This window comes from Anticarsia gemmatalis, chromosome 20, assembly GCF_050436995.1.
Source record: "Anticarsia gemmatalis isolate Benzon Research Colony breed Stoneville strain chromosome 20, ilAntGemm2 primary, whole genome shotgun sequence".
Lineage (NCBI taxonomy): Eukaryota > Metazoa > Arthropoda > Insecta > Lepidoptera > Erebidae > Anticarsia > Anticarsia gemmatalis.
Window position 1 is genome coordinate 9,822,223 of NC_134764.1, and position 18,550 is coordinate 9,840,772.

Sequence of the window (18,550 nt, forward strand, 5' to 3'; positions counted from 1 at the left end):
TGACCTTTCCGTCTGTCCCATTAGTCCCGTGATTTTTCTGCAACGGGACAACTGGCACTAAAACAGTGTCACTTGTCCCGCCACGGGACAACTGGGACAAAATAGTGCCAGTTGTCCCGTCACGGGACAACTCAACGGGACTAGTGGGATAGACCCAATAGACTATGTTTGATCAAAGATTAGTTAGCAGTACCACAATTAGACGTTTTGACGGGATAGTGAAACAGATAGTTTAGTATAAACCAGTACGTTTGTATTGTTAAGAAAATATTCCACTCTACAAAATAGAATACTCTTTCACTTTTCTATAGAATATGTCGGTATTATGTTTAAGACTAAAAGTTAATTTAAACAACCTTAATAATTACTTGTATATTTCTACAGTATTAAATTCTAAACAGTTCGTATATTTGGCTTATTTACTTTACTATTACATACATGCAATCACCCCTTCTTCTTATAGGGGTAGGCAAAGACCAGTGACAGATAACTAAGACAATAACCTTTGACGTCAAAAATTAAATAAGTATGCGGTTTTTGTCTTGCAATACAGGTCCCAAAAATAGTTTCTTTTTACTTTTTAAGTAAAATAATACCTGTTATTTTCAAAGCTGTTAAAATACTCGCTACTCTATTTTCATCACTCTTATATCACAGTAAAAATACTTATGTAAAATAAAAGTCTTGCCAGTTAAAAAATAAACATAATACCGACTCCCGACCGTATCGATGTTGCCAGCATCAGTCCTGCCGGTCGTTACGTAATATAGCTGTTTTCTCCATGTAATAATTAGTTTGAGCGATATTTAGTGGAGGTGCTCGAAGCTAATGTATAAATGCTTTTTATCATACGCTCATTATTTGCACTAGGGTATTGGAGGTTTGGATTGTCGGCGTGGGAAGTGGTTACGTTTTTAATTTTGAAGGAATTGTAAAGTATGACATCTTTTTAGTCAAAATTATTTTTAATTCCACATAAATATGTATGTTGTGTTTGCAGAATCTATTCCTCCTTTCGGTGTTTTTTAATAAATGCTTTTTGTAACGTACCTAAAAAAACACAATAAGTCAAAATATATAATAGGTATACTTCATTCAATATAACTATCTTCTATCTGGTGTTCAAAATATCGCACCATTAATGCTTAATTAGTATCGTTAACGTTTAACATACTAACCATTCAATAAATTATATTAACACCTATTCAATAAAAAACAATATATTAACTATTTCCTTTTTTCATAAATTAAAAGCGTATTCAACATTCTCACGCCTTGACATCTAAAACCAACAACACTCTTTAATCATTCAACAAAACAATCGATACAACCCAGTATAGACTATCGAATTGTTCCATCACTCGAGTACCTCCACAAACATCACTGAAACGACCCTTAGTTAAGTAATTTATAGAAAGCCGATACACTTCGTGTGTCGTTGTATTGTGCTATCATTTGTAAAACGTGTACACGATACATGCAATGTAATATGAGAGATAAATTTAACAGATTACGTCCAGTTTAGACGGTCTACGTACACAAGCGTCAAACGTGCATGCTTCAAGCATCATAAGTCTTATTAAAAACTCAGTATTGTCCCACTCCTGGACAAAGCTCTACCTAAATTAGAGAAGGATTAGACCTTAAGTCTACCACGCTGGCAAAAAACTTTTGAAGAACTTTCAGGCATCCAAGTCTTTAACTAGTCATGTGCGGTATTATTCGGTTTGCACAGAGAACTTATAGACTCGTCCTATAATACGCGATATTTTACTTCGTTTGGATATAGCATCAGACCGTTGTTTAGAAGATGATACATAAAGTATAAAAGACTTGAAGTAAGGCGGGACGGGAAAAACAAAACTTCACAGTAGTTGTTACGCCGTCGTTTGTTGCTATCTTCAGATACACAAAGTTGAATGACACGTACTATAACTGGGAATAATTTGTCAAATGTTTCATGTTACTTTGCATACATCTGTACATAATATACTGCGGGCAAGTTTTTATGTCCGACATTATAATTGTAGAATATCCATTCCGTAATGTTAAGCTGTTTTATTTTTCTTATTTATTTCTAGTCACAGTTATACTGGATGCTAGAGTTAGGGGTAGATGGGGGTGTTTTTGGAAAAATTGCAACAATTGTTTTAGAATTAATTTTATTATATTGTTTATATATTTTTATTATTATGCTTAAGTATTAACGTTCACGTTTGAAATCTTAAATACATTTAAAGATTTCGTGCTGTGTGAGTATTATTCGTTATTAATTTAGATGTTATAGTCCAACAACTTACTAGAGAGCCCTGTGTGCAAGGTTCGCGGTTGGCGTGGATAATATACAGAATTTCTCATCGTCATTGACTGAACATCAGTGACTTTCATATGCTGCTGACGGTAGACTGTTTAATACAGCTATTTTATAACGAAAATAAACGCCATTATTGGTTATAATCTAGATAAATCGATCATGCGAAGGCTCTACAAAGTTGTGTGATTATAATTTAACGAATATTTTGTATAGAAAAATTGCAATTTTACCAAATACCCTCATATTTCGGAAACACAATTCCAATGGGTTATCGGGATCACTAGGCACTTTAGTTGGATACCATTGCCTACTCTGACTAATTTTCGTACTAAATAGTATCACGTAGTGATTATTTCGTGTTGATAAGACATTGGTACCTAATATATGTAATATTTATAAGTTGACAGTGTCAAAATAATTATATCATCTGTTTATATTGTATTAAGTGTTTTATTACATCCCTACAATAAACTAATAAAAAAAAAAAAAAAAATCTGTTCTTTCACGAAGTCTTATTGCGAATTCGCTACTAATTTCGGTAAAGAAACGAATAGCAAGCAGTTTTTCAAATAATATATATTTAATTTCAAGTAATGGTTAACAAATTTCAATAAGCTTTAATCATGGATTTCAAAATAAGGATTCGCGATTAATTCCTTGATTAAAGTAAGTTCTTTTTCTTAAATATAAAATAATAATAGCTGACTTTCAAGTGGTCTTACCCCCGGTTTTTGAGATACATTTAGCGGTACCTAAATCTATTCAAACAGTCATTTCTATATGAGCTTAAACACTATTGAAAAGATAAACTGCCACTAAATTTACCTCAGAAACCGGGGGTTAATCTCTCCAAAAAAATTATTTCAACATTGTATTTAAACGATAATCAATCAGTATTATGAACACCAGTGCCTACTTAACGCTTAGGCTTACATCGCCGCATAACTCAACATAATCTAATGAGCATTTCCGAAAGGGAAACTTCAAGCATTAATGATTACGTTGTGAAATGATCCGTCGATAACAGGAAATTGGCAGGTAATCGCTAATCAGTACTTACTACTAATACCAAAAGTTAAGTGAATAGTGGTAAGAATGTAAAAAAATATTTAAATCCCATAAATTAAGTTCTTCTTAACCAAAATCTTTCCTACCCCAAAGACCTATAAATTGCCTTACTAACCCCCGGTTTCTGAGTACATATAGCGGTAGTTTATCTATTCAATAGCATTTTTTTGGAAGAGTTTTAACGTCATTGAATAGATAAACGGCCGCTAAATGTACTTCCTGAATCGGTGAAACCGGTGATAATACGTGGTAAGTTTCAGGCAAATGGCAGTAACTTTATCTATAAGATAGGTGACAGTTATTTTTAAACTGTAACTGGCCCTGAGACATAAAACACTAGCCAGTGTTCCTACATGTTCGTAATTTGTTTCTTTGTAACACATTAGGTTAACTGCTAAAATCCATCCATACTAATATTATAAATGCGAAAGTAACTCTGTCTGTCTGCCTGTCTGTTACTCAATCACTTCGAAACTACTGAACCAATTTGCATGAAATTTGGTACGGAGATATTTTGATACCCGAGAAAAGACACGCTATTTTTTACCCCGAGAAAATGATGCATTACCAAGGGAAAATTCAGGTGGCGGGCGATATCGCGGGTAAAGGCTAGTTAAATAATTGTCGAGACATCGAAGCCGGAACTCTCAAACAGCGAGTAAGTTGATCGGTGTAATGTTTCAAACATAATTGATTTGTACTTATTTAAATTAATGACATGTACCGGACGCTTGAGGTTCGAGCTGTCATTTTAGCCATTGCGCTCTGCTTGCTTCATTTGTCATATTTACGGCCATAGAACTAGCGATTATTCAGAGACGTTGCAAAGTATGCGATTATGCGTCAGTATTAGGTTCTGAAGACGCGTTTAATCTGAGTGGTAGACTTAAGATCTAATCCCATTATTCGCGGCGTGACTCGTACCTGTTACGTTAAATTTTAATACATCGTAGTGTGAGTAATGTAGGTAGTTAGGTTACCTATTATTTTTAATTAAACAAGTGAGGAAAGAAGTACAGTTAAGTAAAGTAACTGGACTATTTATTTCAGATCAATATTAAAATTATTCAGTGCCTAAAGTTTTTAAACTATCGCGGTTTATACACACATGTGAAAGATGTCGTTAGTGTGGTGTGTCGAACTACCGACAATTTGAAAATAGTGAAGACTAAGCGAGGGTAGGCGTAGAAACTCTCGTCACGAGAAGACGGCGCTTGACAGTTACATCAGTCATTCTGTGACCATGGTTGGTGTAACTAGATCGAGACGTCGGGCAACAAATACCTAAGGTACTGTAACCTTTAAAATTTCTCATCGCATTTCAGATTCGTATAGAATAAGTGTTGTTTTTATGTCTTATATAAATATATACAAACATTTGGTATCTATTCTTATTTAAGTTGTAAAATGACGTCTTAAATATTCGACGTCTCGTAATAGCTATACAATCCTTTAAACAACATACGATTGTCAGATAGTTACGCGATTCTGTGCAGTCTGTTCTATCGAGTATCGAAATAATGACATTTGATATGTACCTTCTGCAAAAATAGTCCCTACGGCGTTCCCTAATTGCACTGGCCAGATTTTCATACAAAATATCTCGATAGCTAGCCGGTTATCGATAGTCGATAGTAGTAGAGAATCGCGCTTCACGGTAGTTGATATATTCAACTTAACTTACCCGCTCATTTCAAAGGCACACGCAATAAAATTCAAACAAAAATGAAACCGGACGAGAAGTTATAACTAATATCTTAGATAAGTACCTGTAGTTAGAATGCTGATTATCTCTCCTTTGAGCTATGGTAGGCGATAAATATTAATAGTATAGAAAAATAGTTATGGAGGGTTATTTGTTAAGCGTACAAACCCCTAGACGGTCTTTGGGCTTAAAAGCAGGGTACAAGTACCTGGTCCAATTAATCACTTCCAAAAACTTTTTTCTGCATATCTAACCCTCGGTTTCTAAGGTACATTTAACGGTAGTTTATCTATTCAATAGCGTCAAAACTCATACAAAGAAAACAATAATTGAATTTTACCGCTAAATGTACCTCAGAAACCGGGGGTTAATGAAATAAAAGTCTTACTTGATAGTTTTATGTAACTACCGGAATTAAGGCTTTATTTTTCCATGTGTTTACAGAAATAGTAGGTTCGATGAGAATACATTAGGATAGATAAGGATTCATGATTCATCGATGAAAATAAATGTCTTCTACGCTTGATGACTAGAATTTTGATTTACCTAAGTTATTTTAGTTAAGTAGCATAAAAGCCTTTTGCTCGCTGAGTCATTGTCATTGCTTAATAATTCGTCTTTAATAATATATTTAGGTAATATTGATTGAATAATTTGAACAAAAATTTATTAGTCTATAACCCACATAAAAGAAGTAGATCTCGAATCTGATTAAAACTTAATATTTATTTATACGATATCACATGAAAATGACCTAAAAATCAACCATTGTGTACATCTTGTCATTAAGTGCGGCCATTTGTCAAAATGTCAACCATCTTCAATAACGGTAACCAGTAAGTTACCGGTTCGGTTCTCGGACAGAGTGATTTATTACCGGTATACTTTTAAATCAAGTTGATTTTAAGAGCTCTTGACATGTTGTACTATTGTGCTAAAAAAATTGTATAAATTATTTTCGCTTTCCGCGGAATTGAATGAGGGTAACCCAGTGGTTGTGTGTGGGCGGAATTAGTTGGTTTCTGGGATTCTGTGCTGGAATTTAAGGTCAAAATATGTTGTTTATTTATTGTCTATCTTATCTATGAACTATTAATATGAGATGAGAATCTTTTCTTTATTTTTACTAAAAGACTGAACTAAGCTATGCTACTAGTAACAAGGTACTTTAAATCAGAAAATACGGGAAACATTTCGGCTGAAACAAAGTATGCATTCATGCATAAAATAGAAAATGTAACGTTTTAGATATTTGTAAGGTTTAATGTTATTTAGTACCAATTTCAACTTTAGATTTATTAAGCTATCCGTTCGATAAAGTAAGACAGAAAATGTTTGAAACAATCTTAAAATCTGTAACATTCGTAGTAAAAAACTTTAAAAAAATACATAATTGATTTAATTATTGTTACCTAGATAGAACAGGACAGTAGTACAGAAAATAATACGTACTAACAAACATATTTCAGGTATAAAACTGTGCAATAAAAATCTACAAAACAAACTATGAGCTAACTAGTCAAACTGCAGATATTCCAGTAGATGTTTGTCTAACAGTCAGTTGATAATAAACATTACATCATGTAGCAGGCATGCGTTTAAATACGCTCTACACGACCTGTGTTGTTGAACCTACACAACCTGAACGAACACAGTACATACAGCACACTTGTTACCTATATTTTTGTCCGCCTCTATGGTCTGCTGGCTAAGGCGTCATTTTTTCCCGAACTTTCATCCACACATATTCGATTCTGCCGCCTGGCAGCCTTGCTCCTGACGAAATCATATTCGAATTTGATTGAATCAGATTCGAGTTTATGTTTAATTTATAATAGAATACGGGAATTATACAACGTGTCCCAAAACTCAACGTCAAAACGAAAACCTGAGCTAGGCCGAGTTGTGTTGGCTCTCAAAAACTAATTAAAAAAAATCTATCTCGTGTAGTTTAAAAATGACAACCATTTTTGTAAAATTGCCACCCTCTGATGAGTTTAGTCTACTGTGGCAACAAATGACTTCTTTTCTAGTTCTTTTTTTATGTGGAGTATTCTTAAGTAACGCTCCTACAAAATATAATTCATTATTTGCACCCAACTTCATTGGAATATCAGAAAATATCCCTTTTATGGCGAATTATGCCGTGAAAATAATTTCATCACTCAACTTTGACAGTCTGTCCTGAAAAATAATTGTACTACGCTTTTTCGGCATGTACCTTAAAAAGTTGGCGCATTTAATGAGCTTTTGAAAATGGTATAACACTTACTAAATTATTTCATAGACGATGAGAGAATAAAAAAAATCTTAAGATAGTCGGTATTTAACGTATTATTAGTTCGTCATAAAACTTTCTCAAAATTATTCCAATGTCATCTAAGCGTTCTGTGAGGTGTAATTAAAGAGAAGTAATGTTTAATTATTGACGATTAAGAAAAAGTTCATTTAAATAATCATTAGATTTTTAATAATAATTGATCTTTATTTAAACAATCCCAAATACAATAAATGTCACTAACACCATGAATGTAGCGTCCCTATCCGTCCCACTCTTAAATTTCTTCGTCGCTTTATGTGACTGCCGCCCAAGAGGTCTCGGGTTCGAATCCTGGGTCGAGCCAAAAAGCAATTTTAGAGATTTTCTGTTAAAAAATTCTCAGAGATTGCCCGCAGGTAGGAAGTTGAGGTAAGGGACTTCCGTGCCTCGGAGAGCACGTAAAGCCGTCGGTCCTGCGCCTGACCTCTCTCTGGTCGTGACGGTTTAGCCGTCCCACCAGACTATGAGAGTGTACCTGTGCACACACTTGGCCACTATAAACAAAAATCTGAACTGTTGGCTGGTTTCAATGAAACTGACCACCGTATCCGAAATCTACCAGGACAACATCATCACAGAACACTTAGATGACATTAGAATAATTTTGAGAAAGTTTTATGACGAACTAATAATACGTTAAATACCGACTATCTTAAGATTTTTTTTATTCTCTCATCGTCTATGAAATAATTTAGTAAGTGTTATACCATTTTCAAAAGCTCATTAAATGCGCCAACTTTTTAAGGTACATGCCGAAAAAGCGTAGTACAATTATTTTTCAGGACAGACTGTCAAAGTTGAGTGATGAAATTATTTTCACGGCATAATTCGCCATAAAAGGGATATTTTCTGATATTCCAATGAAGTTGGGTGCAAATAATGAATTGAATTTTGTAGGAGCGTTACTTAAGAATACTCCACATAAAAAAAGAACTAGAAAAGAAGTCATTTGTTGCCACAGTAGACTAAACTCATCAGAGGGTGGCAATTTTACAAAAATGATTGTCATTTTTAAACTACACGAGATAGATTTTTTTTAATTATTTTTTGAGAGCCAACACAACTCGGCCTAGCTCAGGTTTTCGTTTTGACGTTGAGTTTTGGGACACGTTGTATAAATATTATAAATATAAAATAAATGTTATAGAATACGTCAAATGTTAAATTCTAAAAATCGTTTCTTGGGTGTATTTCATTTATCTCTGCCTTCAACTTTGGGTATAATTTGTAGCAGGCGTGATGTTATGTATGGGAATCAAACCTAAGACCCTAAGAGAGGTAATATCATTGAGTATTGTGGATCATAAAATAATACATTTTCTTAATCAAATACCTGATACTCTGTGCTTTCATCCACTGTGGAGTATGTCAGATAAAATCTTTTATTATAACAAGTCATATATTACCTGCTAGATGGTATTAAGTATTGTTATTAGCTTGCTGATTGATCATACACATTGCTTACCTATGTAGGTTTGTTTATCAAGATGTTTGAGGCCTTTTGACTTCATACTACAAGCGAAGTAAACATGCAGTGTTTCTCATGATGTTTTTCTTCATCTTTCAAGCAAAAAAAAGTAGGGTGTAGCTTTAATGCACAGATTCGGCTGTGATATGAAAAAATACCCTAACTTTAGTAAAATGTTTTCAAATTCTTATTTTAGACTTTTTTAGAGAAACAGTGGTGAGTTGACGTTTAAGTAGATATCATCATGTATTTTTAATCACCGCTACACCGCATCTATCTGTCTGTTCGTGATAAACTCGAAATCGACTGAACGGATTTTCATGCAATTTTCACCAACAGATAATGTTGTTACCGAGGAAGGCTATAGTGAACTAGTTGACCCGTGCAACTTCGCTTGCGGCACATAAGAGAGAATGGGTCATAATTTTCCCCATTTTTGTATCATTTCTCGTTGCTACTCAGCTCCTATTGGTCGTAGCGTGATGATATATAGCCTATAGCCTTGCTCAATAAATAGGCTATCCAACACTGAAAGTTAAAGTGAAACTGAGTTTTTCAAATCGGACCTGTAGTTCTTGGGATACGCGTTCGATACGCGTTCAAACAAACAAACAAACAAACTCTTCAGCCTTATAATATTAGTGTAGATAGAGCTGCTAGCAATTACTATTTAGATACGGGAACTAACACTATGTATTTTTAAGCTTTAGTTAAACTAAAGTTTTTCTTCATATAAACCTGATAAATGCAAAATACAATGCCTACATCAACACTAAATCAGAGAGTAGCAAGTACATATGAATGTTTCGCCTACGTGCTGTAATCCTTAGCCCACGCGACGTCACATAATAATTGATAGTTTTATTGATTGTTTGTTTACTACTGATTAATTCATCAGACACCTTACAAGTCTATCTGTTGGTTAGATGTCATCGTTACTCATCCGTGAAGGTAAGTACACAATGTACTTGCAAGATTTGTACCTGAAAATATTATGTTTTAATGCACTTGCAAGATTATTCACTTTAAATTTTGTTTGTTTTGAGAGATCTGACTTTTGTCCAATATTGGCTCCAACATCTTTTTCTTATGAAATTGACGTCTACACGAGATTTGCTCGAACAGTTCTTTTTTGTTTTGTATTTGCCATATTTAGAAAATAAGTACCTACAAAACAAAAATCACACTTCTTTATCGAAGAAAAATCCCATAGGAATAGGCACAGAGTAGAGACCAGAGAACGCCACTTCCTGCATCTAGAGAAAAACCTATGACGAGCTATCTACCAAGCTAAGAGTTAGCATTTGACCTAAATAGATATGTGATTTAATATAATTTTCAGGTTCTATTTACATCCGTGTAAAAGGTTTCTATGCCAACAACTACATATAAATCTAAGTCAAACTATCTTGTATCTCAGTATGATTAGCACTTGAAACTACTGAACTAAACACAGTACTAACATCGACTAGTAACTAGTATGTTTGAAACACGTTTGCTCTCCATGTAATAACACTGGCATGACAATTGTTGGTTAGAACCTGCAATTTGTTACTCTGACCGTCACTGAGACATTCTAGAGAAAATCTACTATCTAAGGGGCTAGCCATAAACTATGGCAAGCGTAATAATGAGATTTTCAGACCACATGCTTCCCAATTAGTATTTATAGAGCAGATCACTGATTTCATCGTTTTTAACCAGGTGTTTATAATTGTTGCATTGTTGATTTTTCGCTTTTTAAGATTTTTAAAATAGACATTCTTAAGATTGGTGGCCGTTATTCAACCAAGCTGTGAGTTTCAGTGCTTCGTAAGGCACGTTAAAACTTACCCATTAGGTCTCAGTTGATAACTAAGTATTAAGATAACAGTTGCTAAGATATATCGAAATCTTCAAACCGCTTGAAAAACTTGAACAATAGATTAACTACGAACTCCATTAAAGAAAGAAATTGCCACTATTTCTGTGAGTCCTACATGTGACGTACTATATGGCTGACTCTAGAGTATAATTCGACTTGATGGATGGCATTGCTTTAATGGGTGACTGCCCCATTGGTTCCAAGGCTCATGGTGTGTGTTCACATGCAATAAACTTTGTTACAAAATAATAATCAAAGTATATATTAAATTGACACATATGTAGTTAAAATGACGGTCGTTGCTTATTTTAATCGACAAGCCACCATTAATCCGAAATTGTTCAAATATGGCGATACAAAATTTGGGAGCAGCTGAGTTTAGTTTAGTGTGTGGGAATAAGACCCCAATACGTATTTGGCCAGCGTGGTGGACTCAAGGCCTAACTTCTCCCTCACTCTGGGAGGATATTTTTGGCCAGCAGTTTGACATTAATGTAATGTAGTAATTTTTTAACGGCCTGTATGAGCGGTAGTGTACGCAACTCCTATTTACGAGGGCTCAGGTTTGATTCCGGGTCAGACTAAGCTTGGCTTTTTTAGAAGTCATAAAGTCACTTTTATAAACTAGAAGAAAGATAGAGAAGACGTAACAACGTCTCTTCTTTCTGTCACCCACACTGAAAGTTAACCGACGCGCATAATAATTGCATTTAACAATACATTAAGACCCGTTTGTTCCCATCACTTACAAAAACTAAAGTTACCGTTAAAACACGTCTCGTATTATCTTAATTATCACTTATCGCTCCCAAATCGATTACATTAGTGTGTCAGACAATTCGACTATATGTGGTATGTCAGCTTTTACTAATAACCGGTTCGAACAGGTTCTGACACACAAAATAAGACTTTCTTTGCAAGAAATTCGGTTGATGGTGACACTTTTTGATTATTGTGTGATATTTTTTTGGGTGCGAATGTAATGGAATTACTTGGTTAGGTTTCGGTTTAAGTATTTTTTTCGTATGAAAGTGATTTAGGGTACGAAATAGTTGACGGTTCAGGCAACACACCTATGACTTTCTGAAGTTATATGTGTAAATAAATAAATAGTGCCACTTAATGGTAAATGAAACATCGTTTTTTTTTTTAATTACTCTAAATTTTTCCTTAGTCTCTGCCTCCCCCTATAGGAAAAAGGCGTGATTTTATGTATGTATGTTTATACCTCTTTTTACGATTTGGCCTCAATAGGCCGAGACCAAAATCAAGTAAAGGTGCCGAAAAGTCAAGAAATAAAAGAAGGAATTTATCGAAATCTTTATTTTTATTACATTTAAGAGTCGTTTTAATAATAATATATATAAGTTTCAGTTAAAAATCTTTATTTTTACTCATATTTAGGTATATTGGAAGTAGGTTGTCTTTTAATGGGTATATTAAAGTTGATGTTATGGGGTTTAAAAAGCAATTTGCGAATTATGTGGTTTTAAGTAGTTATTAATGGTTGGTCCGTGTAGTTAATTGAAACAAGTTTCAGGTAATTAAATGACTATCAATGCAATATAAATACTATAAGTAGGTAGCGGAGAGGTATGTATAAAAAATATTTTGATTTCGGTTTTGCGGATCAAAGTGTATATTTATATGGATCATGAATTATCAATGTCTTTAAGAAAGGGTATATCAGCCTAGCCTTTCTTCCAACTATGTTGGAGTCAGTCTCACCGGATGCAGCTGAATACCAGTATTTTACATGAAGTGATTGCCTATCGGACCTCCACAACCCACGTTTTTCCTTACCTTTGGTAAGACTGGCTATCAGACTTTCAGGCTTCTAACTACTGTTAACGACTGTCAAAGATCTTTGAAAATAACCGCCGGGACCCACGGTTTAACGTGCCTTCCGAAATACGGAGGAAATCTATATGTCTAAGATGGCCCCCCATCCACAGAGCAACCTTGAAGCGTAGTTTAAAATTAAAATAGCAAAATGTTTCTTTAAGATTTTTCTGATCACAGAAACTAGTTTAAAATAGCCAATTTACCTAATACCGTCAAACATGAAGAAGCATAAATTTTAATTGAACAAGCACTTATATCGGAATCTGTACTTAGCAATGAATTTATTTATCCGGTTTACTTGAAGCGCGGTAATTGCTGTCCACTTTATGATGGTGTTTCTTACTTTTAATAGTTCTAATCATTATTGAATATTACTTACTTATTATATGTAGGTTCCTCTTCCATGTTACTTAAAATAGACAAGCAGGTATAAACTTACAATTAAAATTGACGTTGGTTAATGGATGTTAACTGAAATTAACTAGAATATTATAATGTATCGGTTTCGCCCGGTTTTGCTCGACTTACCTTTTTTTTCATAGCTTGCTTGAGTGTTCCACTGCTGGTTAAGGCCTTCCCACTTCCTCTACAAATACCCCTATCGGCGACAAGATCCGACCAGTCCTTTTCAAATGCGTCCAGGTCATCCCGCCACCTCCGTTGGTGTCTGCGTAATGAATACAGACCCTATGTCTACCGGGTATAAAGCAGCAATGTTTGAACGAGGCTGGAAGAGCTCGAGAAATATAATGGCCTAGAAAAAGTGGAGCAAAGAGGCTAACGATAATATAAAAATAACTTTTGACCACAATCCCATTATTGCCTGACTCAAAAAATCTGAAGACATTTTCAATAGTGTAGGTATTGTACATATGTAGTTTTTATGTTTTATCCCAGATTTTCCAAAATTGCTTCAATTATTTACTTACGTTTTGCTTTTTGTAACACTAACCATAGGAAAGCTAAATAAGTTTCTTGTAAATTTTAAAGTTAAAGTTTTGGTTTCATATCAACTTTACTCAACCAAAACTTCCGAAAATTTATCAACACATCGTGAGATAAACGCGAAAGTAAAACTAACCTTAATATATAAAAAGAAGGTCCGATCGGCCTCGATACGGCAGCCTCAGTCGCTGAGCGTCGAGCGTTGATGCGCGGCGGCTTTATTTCAAACTAATTGAGCCTTTGATTACAGGTGCCTTTGACCGCTAATGAACGTATCGGTTTAATTCGCGAATCTTTTGAATATGAAACTGGCAGTCGTGGGTTCGGTCTCTGTCTACACTTCACGTATTATTCTATTAGTATAGTTTAGGTTACGTAGGAGATTTGCAAAGAAATATGAACAGGTCTTTTGCCCAGCGATGGGATTTTCACAGCCTAAGAAAAAAGTTCTCGATTGCTGTAAGCAAATAGGAAACAGATTTGTTATGACTTTTTTATCTTTTGTTTTCAATATTTAGGCATATTATGATTATTTTTACCATATTTTACAACTTCTCTTTGTCTGTAATCGGACTAAGAAGTGAATAAAGTATTTACAAGTACTCTTCATAAGAAAACTGCCAATCGCAGGCAATCCCGCAAAACATGCAAAGCGGGAATAACAACCTAGAATTGAACCCTTTACTTAATATTGCACAAATTATACACCATTACGAACATTTAACCCTGTAACCACTGTAATTACATTATGTAACCTACGAGAGGAAATAATATGTAATAGTGAAGCATAAACCGGAATGTATTTACAAGTTGCGTGTACTAACTATAATGCGACAACTAAGTACAGAGCCCTGCAAGCAAGGTTTACGGCTGGTGAAGGTATACGAAATTCAGAATTAAAATATACAGGTTTTGGCAGCTAAATTTCTTCTTTTTGACACAGATGTTTGGTTTGGAAATACTCAGAATCAATTGCTATGATTAAGATACATAAGATAAATGCATGCATGCCAAGGGTCTCTGCGAAGTTGTGGTACTATAGTAACTAGTGTGTGCTGTGATTGTGGGAACGGAAGATGTCGTGAACTGTACCACATAAGTACTATATACTTACATATCTCAAAGTATATTTGATTGCTAAGGAAGTGTATGCAACTGCTGTAAAGGTCTCAGATTTGATCTCGTCTACCATGGCATTAGGTTATTGAGCTGGACTTGTTAATAGCATAATTAATGTATCTTTGATAATGCTTGTATACTTTTTTGCTACGGTCAAACATCTTCGCAATTGTTAATCTGCCGATTTTTAACAGACTACCGACCAAGACGAAGCCATTATAATTAACTCCAAAAACTACTTTATTTAACATATATTATGACTATTTCATTTTAATATCTATTAATATCTATGAAACATACAAACTACTGACGGTTAAAATCAGTATTGCCTCAGTTTTGGTTGTATTGAAACAAAATACATCCAGTAAATAACACAAATAATCATGTATTTATTGCATGTGTAAATCAAAATATCAAAACTCAATACTTCTGCCTAGTAACACAGCTTAACTATCTAAAATTCTTTTCACAGCATCTTAATCAAAACCTATAAAAATACAGCCTCAAATATTCCTATACGCAAAGCTATAAAGTTATAATTTATATCTAATTTATGTAATACAGTGTATAACAGTTATTCAGCATAGTTTGGCCCGCGGCGTGGCCCGCGTGACACTGGCCACTGGTCGCAGTGACACACATACTTATAATTAAGGCCGAAGTTTTTGAAGGTTAATTATTATTATTATAGTTTTTCTATCGCCTTGCGGTGGCAAGGTTTGGGTATTTTGCTTGGGTTATAGTAGTTAATACTACTATAACCAGTGTTGGGCAAAATTTAGTTTGATTGATGATTGATGATTAAGATTAAATTATTTATTCATGACTAATGACTAATGACTAAAAAAATTCAATCATGAGTCGTGATTGATGATTAATTAGTGTTAGTGTTAGTTATTCAATCATGACTAAAATTTTAATGACTAAAAATAATAGTTAAATAAAACTAAGCTTTTCAAGTCTACGTTCCATGACTGTTGATTTGTTAATCACAGGTTTTTAATTAAAGCTAGTTTTACAACAGAATCAGTTAATTTTTTTTTTAATTTACACAGGTACACATTTGCAAAAATAAGTTCGGGCTAATTTAGTTTAAAATAACTTAAATTGCTTTTTAAAACTACGCGTTTTGAAAATCAAATTTTGTAAATAATGGAATTATCTTCTTTCAGTCAACTTAAGGTGGTGATCAGTTATAGTTTTATAGATGTGTTCAATTAAACTAAAATTATGTCACCTGAATTATTTTTTTTAGTTTAATCATCATACAAAAATACAATAAATTAGTCATCAGTCATTTAATCATTAAATGATTGATGACTAATTTATTTAATCATGATTATGATTATTATTTTTACTCATGATTAATTCAATCATGACTAAATAATTCATGACTAAATTAGTCATGACTAATCAATTGATTGAAAAAATTAGTTGATTGACCCAACACTGACTATAACCCAACCTCACGGAATTTAACTAAGTACCTACCATGCATAGGTAATTGCTGTACGTTGTCCAGTAGTAACTTAAATTTTACTCAATAAAACCTTAGCTTTGGTGGTTCATAAAAATGTCTAGAAGGTGCGGATCATATTATTTACTAGCTATGCAGGACTACTTAACGAAAAAAATAGCACACTAAATGAGAATAATGAGGATTTTGTAGTTTGTATTTTCTAAAAGAACAGGTTTTTCGAAATGTACATAGTGATAGATATTTTAAAGTCTGAATCATGTCATTTTTTGTTACACTATATTATTCAATTTTAAACGAACTTTGCCTATTCTTAAAACTATAAGCGTAGGAAGTTATTACCACGGAATCCATAATAAGCCATAGGTTTTTTTTTTGCACGAGTAGGCCTCGAAAACAAGTATATTATGATCACAATTTTCCTCTAAACCGATGATTTCGCTTTGAAATATTTTTATTGGCATCAATTAAAGATTTCACTGCGATTTTAATGGAGCCGATGATTTTCGCTAGCGTTAACTGAATACGATTAATTTGCGGTTGGAAAGGTTTATGTAGTGCCAATACAGTTTCACTTTAATTTGGCAGCTGTTTGAATACTAAAGGTCATTTGAGTAGCCAGCTTTTCAAATTTGTGGTGAAGAAACCGTTGTAGTTAAATAATGTATTACTATTAGTAATAGCACAAAGTATTGTCAATGGCAGAAAGGCTGAAAATCTGTGCTGTGCTATGCAATTTAAGTGATTTTAATATCATCAAAGTAGTGGCTCTGTTATAAAATACATAAGTTAGGAAGACTAAGTTATGAGTCTGGTTATTTGTCGTGTCTTCAAATTGTAGTTTTGTCATAATTGACACAATAATTACTGCAAGTGCAGCATATGAAATATAACTATAATTATGTACACATAAATAACAAGGGACTCGTTTGTTAAATTAACAGTAAATTGACATTTAGACAGTCGTTTGTTGTCGTCACAACACGTCAATTAGACGCTTGTATTAGTTAATAATAATTGATATAGTTGAAGGAATAACACTATTCAATTCGATTTTTTTTACCAATAAAAAAATTAAATGGACTTGTTAACGTGAGTACACCCTTTAAAAAGCCTATTAAATGTTATTTGTCCTTTAAACTAGCAATACGCGACTTGCTCGTTTGACAATAAAATTTATAATCATGTGCCAATATAAAAGGGGACGAATCTATTACCGCATTTCGGTATTACTTATGACTATTGAAAATTTAAAATAAATAATAAAAACCGAAACCCAGAACGCATACAACCAGGATCACAGAGGCATTCAAATCATACGGCTTCCAAATTAGTGTCGTTTAACTATGACAGTTACTCAACATGAAAACCTGTCGTTCAAGTCTTCTGCCTACCTCCTGTAAGTAAGGTGGGCACATATTTGGGTGCTTGTTTGGCAAACGCTCGGCACGCATGAATGTGAAATAGCTAGGCGGAGCGTGGAGAGGTGTCCGAATATCGAGGACAAGAGATGTGTAGTGGGAGTGATGGTGGTTGATACTTTGAGATGCTGTGAGATTAAAATGTACTATTTTGTGTGAGTAGGTTTTGTAGCTCGAGAATGAAGTGTAGTTAGCATTTTTTGATGTTAGTTTAGATGAAGGGTTACTGAATCATGTAACACTGCTTAAGCTAAATAATATATGCATATTTTCAAACGGCTGTTTTGCGTTGTTTTATTAATTTTGTATAACACAATATCTGCACTTTAACTTAATCTTGTGTAAGACTAACAAACATGCAAACCAAGGGGAAACAGGTGTCTTCGGGAACTTTTACAAACAACTGACTCTAAGTTAAACTATCCTATAAATAACTATTTGTGGATTATACAATTTTTTATACATATTGATTGACCACCTTTAACTTCTGCGCTAGAAATCTTCATATATATCGTTTATAACCTCAATTGACACCTATATTATTCGAAATAGGAGAATTCTTTAAATATGTATGTATGCATCAGTTTCTCAATGACATTATTAATCTACTATGAAAGCTACGTTATTCATTTCTAACTCATTGAAGAATAGTAATTGATACATATTTTATACTATTGTAAAGAAATAGCTTTGTATTGTATATAATTGTATTGTTTAATAACAATTAGTATGTGATTCAGTAGCTCGAGTTAATGGAATGAAGTGAATGCGTTTCTCGACGGATAGGCTTCGAATTTGATACATCTTCTCTGTATCTATCTATCTATTTGCTATATAGTTTATGTTTTTCAAATTTTGTTAAAACACTTTTAGGGCCGGCATCAAGATTTATAGATAACTGCTGGATGAACTATCTGAGAGATAAAGTCACAACAAGTATACAAAACCTGTTTAGATGTAACAAACGGTTAATAATATTCCGATATTTAAAAAGAGGTTTTTTC

The 18,550-nt window shown here is 33.7% G+C and overlaps 2 protein-coding genes across 2 annotated transcripts in view; one reads left to right on the plus strand and one right to left on the minus strand.

Annotated features, from left to right (window-relative positions):
* Rilpl (Rab interacting lysosomal protein like) overlaps window positions 1–2,755 on the plus strand; it is a 68,456-nt gene extending 65,701 nt beyond the window's left edge. Inside the window, exon 4 of the transcript XR_012959950.1 lies at window positions 145–2,755. The gene's annotated coding sequence lies outside the window, so the exon portion shown is untranslated. The remainder of the gene's footprint in view (window positions 1–144) is intronic.
* Rph (Rabphilin) overlaps window positions 1–18,550 on the minus strand; it is a 242,387-nt gene that overhangs the window by 116,718 nt on the left and 107,119 nt on the right. The gene's annotated exons all lie outside the window — the stretch shown is intronic.